Source organism: Neomonachus schauinslandi, chromosome 9, assembly GCF_002201575.2.
Source record: "Neomonachus schauinslandi chromosome 9, ASM220157v2, whole genome shotgun sequence".
NCBI classification, from domain to species: Eukaryota; Metazoa; Chordata; class Mammalia; order Carnivora; family Phocidae; genus Neomonachus; species Neomonachus schauinslandi.
Window position 1 is genome coordinate 116,294,675 of NC_058411.1, and position 8,726 is coordinate 116,303,400.

At 37.9% G+C, this 8,726-nt stretch overlaps 1 protein-coding gene across 1 annotated transcript in view; it reads left to right on the plus strand.

The window, feature by feature from the left end:
- The window catches only part of OCA2 (OCA2 melanosomal transmembrane protein), a 518,586-nt gene that overhangs the window by 494,620 nt on the left and 15,240 nt on the right, over positions 1 to 8,726 (plus strand). The gene's annotated exons all lie outside the window — the stretch shown is intronic.

Genomic DNA, 8,726 nt, shown 5'->3' on the forward strand with positions numbered 1-8,726 from the left:
AGATTTCACCCTTTTTGATGGCTGAGTAATACTCATATATATATATATAAATATATATGTCACTTATTTATCCATTCATCTGGTGATGTACATCTGGGGTCTTTCCATAGTTTGGCTATTGTGGACATTGCTGCTATAAACATTGGGGTACAGGTGCCCCTTTGGATCACTACATTTGTATCTTTGGGGTAAATATCTAGTAGTGCAATTAGTGGGTCATAGGGTAGCTCTATTCTTAACATTTTGAGAAACCTCCATACTGTTTTCCAGAGTGGCTGAACCAGCTTGCATTCCCACCAACAATGTTAAGAGGGTTGCCCTTCCTCTGAATCCTCGACAACATTTGGTGTTTCCTGACTTGTTAATTTTAGCTATCTAACTCGTGTGAGGTGGTATCTCATTGTGGTTTTGATTTGTATTTTCCTGATGCCGAGTGGTGAATACCATTTTTTCTTTCTTTCTTTTATTTTATTTTATTTTATTACGTTATGTTAATCACCATACATTAGATCATTAGTTTTTGATGTAGTGTTCCATGATTCATTGTTTATGTATAACACCCAGTGTTCCATTCAGTATGTGCCCTCTTTAATACCCATCACCAGGCTAACCCATCCTCCCCACCCCCTCCCCTCTAGAACCCTCTGTTTCTCAGAGTCCATTGTCTCTCATGGTTCATCTCCCCCACCGCTTCCCCCACTTCATTTCTCCCTTCCTACTATCATCATCATCATCTTCTTCTTCTTCTTCTTTTTCTTCTTCTTCTTCTTTTAACATACAATGTATTATTTGTTTCAGAGGTACAGGTCTGTGATTCAACAGTATTACACAATTCACAGCGCTCACCATAGCACAAACCCTCCCCAATGTCTATCACTCAGCCACCTCATCCCTCCCACCCATCACTACTTCAGCAACCCTCAGTTTGTTTCCTGAGATTAAGAATTCCTCATATCAGTGAGATCATATGATACATGTCTTTCTCTGATTGACTTATTTCACTAGGCATAATACCCTCCAGTTCCATCCACATCATTGCAAATGGCAAGATTTCGGGGTTTTTTTTGATGGCTGCATAATATTCCATTGCATATATATACCACATCTTCTTTTTTTATTATTTTTATGCTTTGTTAATCACCATACATTGCATCATTAGTTTTTGATGTAGTTTTCCACGATTCATTGTTTGTGTATAACACCCTGTGCTCCATGCAGAACATGCCCTCTTTAGTACCCATCACCAGGCTAACCCATCTCCCCACCACCCTCCCCTCTAGAAACCTCAGTTTGTTTTTCAGAGCCCATTGTCTCTCATGGTTCGTCTCCCCCTATGATTTCCCCCCCTTCATTTTTCCTTCCTACTATCTTCTTCTTCTTTTTTTTTTTTTTAACATATATTGTATTATTTGTTTCAGAGGTACAGATCTGTGATTCAACAGTCTTGCACAATTCACAGCGCTCACCATAGCACATACCCTCCCCAATGTCTATCACTCAGACACCCCATCCCTCCCAACCCCACGACTCCAGCAACCCTCAGTTTGTTTTGAGATTAAGAATTCCTCATATCGGGATGCCTGGGTGGCTCAGTCAGTTAAGCATCTGCCTTTGGCTCAGGTCATGATCCCAGGGTCCTGGGATCAAGTCCCACATCGAACTCCTTGCTCGGCGGGGAGCCTGCTTCTCCCTCTGCCTGCTGCTCCCCCTGCTTGTACTGTCACTCTCTCTCTCTCTCTCTCTAGCAAATAAACAAATAAAATCTTAAAAAAAAAAAAGAATTCCTCATATCAGTGAGGTCATATGATACATGTCTTTCTCTGACTGACTTATTTCACTCAGCCTGACACCCTCCAGTTCCATCCACATCATTGCTAATGGCAAGATCTCATTCCTTTTGATGGCTGTGTAATATTCCATTTTATATATATACCACCTCTTCTTTATCCATTCATCTGTCAATGAACATCTTGGCTCTTTCCACAGTTTGGCTATTGTGGACATTGCTGCTATAAACATCAGGTTGCACGTACCCCTTTGGATCCCTACATTTGTATCTTTGGGGTAAATACCCAGTAGTGCAATTGCTGGGTCATAGGGCAGCTCTATTTTCAACTTTTTGAGGAACCTCCATACTGTTTTCCAGAGTGGCTGCACCAGCTTGCATTCCCACCAACAGTGTAGGAGGGTTCCCCTTTGTCTGCATCCTCACCAACATCTGTCATTTCCTGACTTGTTAATTTTAGCCGTTCTCTTTGTCTGTTGATTGGAGCATTTAGCCCCTTTACATTCAGAGTAACTATTGAAAGATATTGAATTTAGTGCCATTATCTGTAAAATCACTGTTTCTGTAGATTATCTGTGTTCTTTTCTGATCTATGTTACTTTTGGGTTTCCTGTTTAAAGAATTCCTTTTATTATTTGTCGTGTGGTGGTTTAGTGATCACAAATTCTTTTACTTTTTATTTGTCCTGGAAGCTCTTTATTTCGCCTTCCATTCTGAATGACAGCTTTGCTGGATAAAGTATTCTTGGCTGCATTTTTTTTTTTTTTCATTTAGCACACTGAATGTATCATACTAGTCCTTTTTGGCCTGTCAGGTCTCTGTGGATGGGCCTGCTGCCAGTCTAATGATTCTAACCTTGTAGGCTAAGGACATCTTGTCTCAGCTGCTTTTAGGATTTCCTTTTATCTCTGAAATTTGCAAACTTCACTAATATATGTTGGGGTGTTGATCTATTTTTATTGATTTTGAGGAGGGTTCTCTGTGCCTCCTGGGCTTGAATGTTTATTTCCTTAAGTTATCAGCTATAATTTGTTCAAATGAATCTTCTGCCCCCCCGCCCCCCATATTCTGGGACACCAATTATTCTAATATTGTTTCACTTTATGGTATCACTGATATCAAATCCTCCCCTTATGATCCAGTAGTTGTTTTTCTCTATTTTTCTCAGCTTCCTTACTTTCCATCATTTTGTCTTTTATATCACAGACTCTCTCTTCTGCCTCATTTACTCTAGCAGTTAGTGCCTCCATTTTAGACTGCATCTCAGTAAGAGCATTTTTAGTTTTAGCCTGACTAGATTTTATTTCTTTTATTTCTGCACTAAGGGATTCTCTAGTGCCTTTTATGCTTTTTTCAAGCCCAGCTAGTATGTTTATAATCGTTATTCTGAATTCTAGCTTGGACATCTTACTTATATCCATATTGATTAAATCTGAGGCAGAGAATATTACCTCTGGCTCTTTCTTTTTTTGTGAACTTCTCCTCCTAGTCATTTTTTCCAGAAAACAAAGGAGGAAAGAAAGAGAAAGAAAAATAAAGAAAGAAAAAAAAAGGAAAAAAATCCTAGCAAAAACAGCAATAATAATATCAAGAACAACATTGGCTGCTCTTTCCCACTGCCCCTCCCTCTACAGTGTTCCACATTGCTTTTAGTGGGGAGTGTTTGTTCCCATAAGTAGATATGCTTTGATTTGTTTGTGACATTAAGGTGGAAGCTTTTTTTTTTTTCTTTAATCAGTAGACTTGGTATATGCTGGGGTTTGTGTTTGTCTTCTGAGTGAGAGGCCTGCTGTTCTGGGTCACAAACTGACTTACTCTTGGAAAGATGCTCCTACCAGGTCAGGGGGTGGGGTTTAGTGTAAGGGATTCCAGCTTCCACTAGAGGCACTGTGTTTCTCTCTGTAATCTGACTGTGCTGGTGGGCAGGAGGAGGGGGTGGTGGTTGAGGAGGTAGACTATGGCATCACCTCATCCCCTTGTCCTTGGCAGCTACTGCTCAGGAGGCCCTCCCAGAAAAACAGGCAGTCTCCTATGGCCCAGGCTCTTGTTAATTCCCTGGCCTAACCTGTCTGTGTCTGGGTCATCAGCATGCCCAGATCTACAGATCTCCTGTATTTTATCTCTGGCCAGTGGCTGGGATTCAAAACTCCAAGTTTTAAAGGGCCTGGTAATGTATGCACCCATTCCTCTCCCCAAGTGGGAGGCTCAGGGCATGCCCAGCATTGTTCTGTCCCTGAAAAGCCTTAACACAGTGCATGTGCTGAGGCTAGAATTTATTGTAATGCTCAATGAAAAGCTGGAGCCAGGCCATCAGCCATCTGCATTTGATTCAGTCCCCTACTCCCCTTTGTCCCAGAAAAGCCATTACAGAGGCTAGACTGCACTGCGGCAGACAGAAAAAATGGTGGCCATGTTATTAGCGATCCACTCCAGTCTTTGTATTGTGCCCAGCCAGTCCCCAAAAAGCAGCTGTAAAGGTGTATGCACAGAGGTTCCAGGATACTGTGGCTCAGAGCAAAGACCTGGGGCCAGGTTATCTGTGATCCACTCCAGCCTTTGCACTGTGCCCAGCCAGTCCCAGAAAAGTGGCTATGAAGATGCACACAGAGGTTCAAGCCTATTGTGGCTCACACCAAAATGTTAAGAGTTTTTTCTCCGCTCTCTGTGCCCCTCTGAGCCTGCTGTGGGCTCCCCTCAATGGCTCCCACGCTGTCTCTTTGTCTCCGAAGGGGATAAATATGCTCCTCAAATGCCCTCCAGAAAGGGGAGCAATCCTTCCCTGAGCAACCCAAGGATCCACTCGCCACAGCTTATTGAGGGGTCACAATCTGCTGCAATCTTTCCAACTTTCTCCCTCTTCCTGACCTTGCTCTGTGAACTGGGCTTCTGGGTTTCTTCCCCTTCCTGGCCCTGTAGCCCCCCTAATCCCCCAGTTCAGGGCTCCAAACTTAGCTTCTGCCAAATTCACTCACTCCAAATGTGCAGATGCTTTCTGTTCTACTCCGATCCTTTTCCTAGTTGTTCAAAATCATTGAAGGTTGATCTAGTTGTATTCCCAGGATGAGGCACTTTCAGTGTCCCCCTAATATTTCACCATCTCTGAGCCACCCTCAATAATTATTTTAAATGTAAATAGACAATTCTCCAATCACAACACGTAGGGTGTCTGAATGAATTAAAAAATAAAAAAGACCCATATATATGCCACCTACAAAAGACTCACTTCAGAAATAAGACAAACACAGTCTGAAAATGAAGGGATAGAAAAAAGATATTCCATGCAAATAGAAATGAAAAGAAAGCTGAGGTAGCAATACTTATATCAGACAAAATAGACTTTAAAACAAAGGCTGTACAAGAAACAGAGAAGAGCATTACATAATGATAAATGATTCAATCCAACTAGAAGATGTAACACTTATAAATAATTATGCACCCAACATAGGAACAACTAAGTGTATAAAGCAAATATTAATAGACATAAAATGAGAATTTGATAGGAGTACAATAATAGGGGACTTTAGTACTCCATTTATATCAATGGATGGATCCTCCAGGCAGAAAATCAGTAAGGAAGCAGTGTCAGATGGAGTTAACACATATATAGAACATTCCATCCCCAAATAGCAGAATACACATTCTTTGCAAGGGCACTTGGAACATTTTCCAGGATATATCACATGTTGGGCCACAGAACAAGTCTCAATAACTTTAAGAAGAGTGAAATCATATTAAGCACCTTTTCTATGAAACTAGAAGTCAATTGTTAAAAGAAAAGTGGAAAAAACACAAGCTTATGTGTACTATGCAACATGCTACTAACAATGAATGGGTCAATGAAAAAATCAAAGAGGAATTCAAATAATTCCTGGAGACAAATGAAAACGAAAACACAACATTCCAGTCTTTGGGATGCAGTAAAAACAGTTCTACGAGGGAAATTTATAATGATAGAAGCCTACCACAAGACATAAGAAAAACACCAAATAAATAATCTAACTTTACATCTATAGGAACTAAAGAAAGAATGAATAAAGCCCTAAATTAGTGGAAGGAAGAAAATAATAAAGACCAGAGCAGAAATAAATGAAATAGAGACTCAAAAACAAAAACACTAGAAAATATAATTGAAACTAAGAGCTTGTTCTTTGAAAAGATAAACAAATGATAAATCTCTAGCAAGACTCATCAAAAAAAAAGGGAGAGGACCCAAATAAGTAAAATTAGAAATGAAAGAGAAGTTACAACTGATACCACATAAATACAAAAGATTATAGGAGACTACTATGAAAAATTGTACATCAACAAATTGGACAACCTAGAAGATATAGATAAATTCCTAGAAACACATAACTTTCCAAGACTGAATCACAAAGAAATAGAATATCTGAACAGATTACTAGTAATGAAATTGAATCAAAAAAATCTCTCAACAAAAGTAGAGGACCAGGTTGCTTCACAGGTGAATTCTACCAAACATTTAAAGAAGAGTTAATACTGGGCGCCTGGGTGGCTCAGTTGGTTAAGCGACTGCCTTCGGCTCAGGTCATGATCCTGGAGTCCCGGGATCGAGTCCCGCATTGGGCTCCCTGCTCGGCGGGGAGTCTGCTTCTCCCTCTGACCCTCCTCCCTCTCATGCTCTGTCTCTCATTCTCTCTCTCTCAAATAAATAAATAAAATCTTTAAAAAAAAAAAAAAAGAAGAGTTAATACTGATTCTTCTCCAACTATTTCAAAAAAATTAAAGAGGAAAGAACTCTTCCAAACTCATTCTATGATATAAGCATTACCCTAATACCTAAATCAGACAAAGACACTACCAAAAATTGAAATTACTGGCCAATATCCCTGATGAACTGTGTTGTAAAAATCCTCAACAAAATATTAGGAAACCAAATTCAACATTAAAAGAATCATTCACAATGATCAAGTGGAATTTATTCCAGGGATGCAAAGATTGCTCAGTATCCACAAATTGACATGATATACCATATTAACAAAATGAAGGATAAAGAAAATGAAGGATAAAAATCATATGATCATCTCAATAGATGCAGAAAAACATTTGACCAAAGTCAACATTCATTTATAATAAGAACTGTCAACCAAGTGGAGATAGAGTGAATGTACCTCTGATAATAAAGGCCATATATGATAAACCCACAGCTAACATACCGAATAGTGAAAAACTTGAAACTTTCCCTCTAAGATCAGGAACAAGACAAGGATGTCCACTCTTTGGAATCTTTAGTCAACATAGTATTGAAAGTCCTTGCCGTAACAATTAGAAAACGAAAATAAAAGGAGGAAGTAAAACTATCACTATTTGCAGATAATATGACGTTATATATAGAAAACCCTAAACTTTCCACCAAAGAACTATTAGAACTAGTAAGTAAACCAATAAATTTGTAGGATACAAAATCAATACACAGAAATTTGTTGTATTTCTATATACTAAAAATAAGCTATCAGAAATTAAGAGAACAACCCCATTAATAATTGCATCAAAGAAATAAAATACCTTAATAAAATTAACCAAGTAGGTAAAAGACCTGTACTTTGAAAAGTATAAGACATTGATGAAAAAAATTGAATATGACACAGATAAATGGAAAGATATACTGTGGTCATAGAGTAAAAGAACTAATATTAAAATGTCCATCCTACCCAAAGCAATCTACAAATTCAGTGTAATCTTTATCAAAATACCAATGGTATTTTTCACAGTATTAGAAAAAATAACACTAAAATTTGAATGGAACCACAAAAGACCCCAAATACATAAAGCAATTTTGAGAAAGAAGAACAATGCTGGAGGTATCATATTCCTGGATTTCAAAATATATTACAAAACTATAGTAATCAAATGGTATTGTACTGGCACAAAAACAGACACATAGATCAATGAAACAAAGTGGAGAGTCCAGGAATAAAACCACACTTATATGGTCAATTAATCTAAAGCAAAGGAGGTAAGGATATACAGTAGGGGAAAGACAGTCTCTTCGATAAATGGTACTGGGAAAACTGGGCAACTACACACAAAAGAATGAAACTGGACCCCTTTTTACACCATTTACTAAAATAAATTCAAAATGGAGTAAAGACTTAAATGTAAGACCTGAAGCCTTAAGACTTCTAGAAGAAAACATAGACAAAGATCTTTGACATCAATCTCAGCAATATTTTTTTGAATCTGTCTCCTCAACCAAGGATAACAAAAACAAAAATAAAAAAAATGGGACTACATCAAACCAAAAGGCTTTTGCACAGTGAAGGAAACCATCAACAAAATGAAAAGTCAACCTAGTGAATAGGAGAAGATATTCACAAATGATGTATCCAATAAGGGCTTAACATTCAAAATATGTAAAGAATTCATACAACTTAATATAAAAAAAAACTGATTAAAAAAATGGACTGAGGACCTGAATAGACATTTTTCCAGTGAAGACATACAGATGGGCAACAGACAAATGGAGTCACTCATCATCAGGGAAATGCAAATCAAAACCAAAGTGAGATATCACTTCACACCTGTCAGAATGGTATCAAAAAGACAAGAAACAGTAAGTGTTGGTGAGGATGTGGAGAAATGGGAACCACTGTGTACAGTTGGTGGGAATGTAATTTGTTGCAGCCACTGTGGAAAAGTATGAGGTTTCCTCAAAAAATTATAAATAGAACTACCATATGATCTAGCAATTCCACTTCTAGGTATTTATCTGAACACAATGAAAACATTAATTCAAAAAGACCTATGCACCCCTACGTTCATCACAGCTTATTTACAATATCCAATATATGGAAACAGCCTAAATGTCTATTGATAGATGAATGGATAAAGAAGATGTGAGATATAAATATTATATATATAACATATTCCATGGAATATATATATATATATATATATATATATATATATATATATATATATA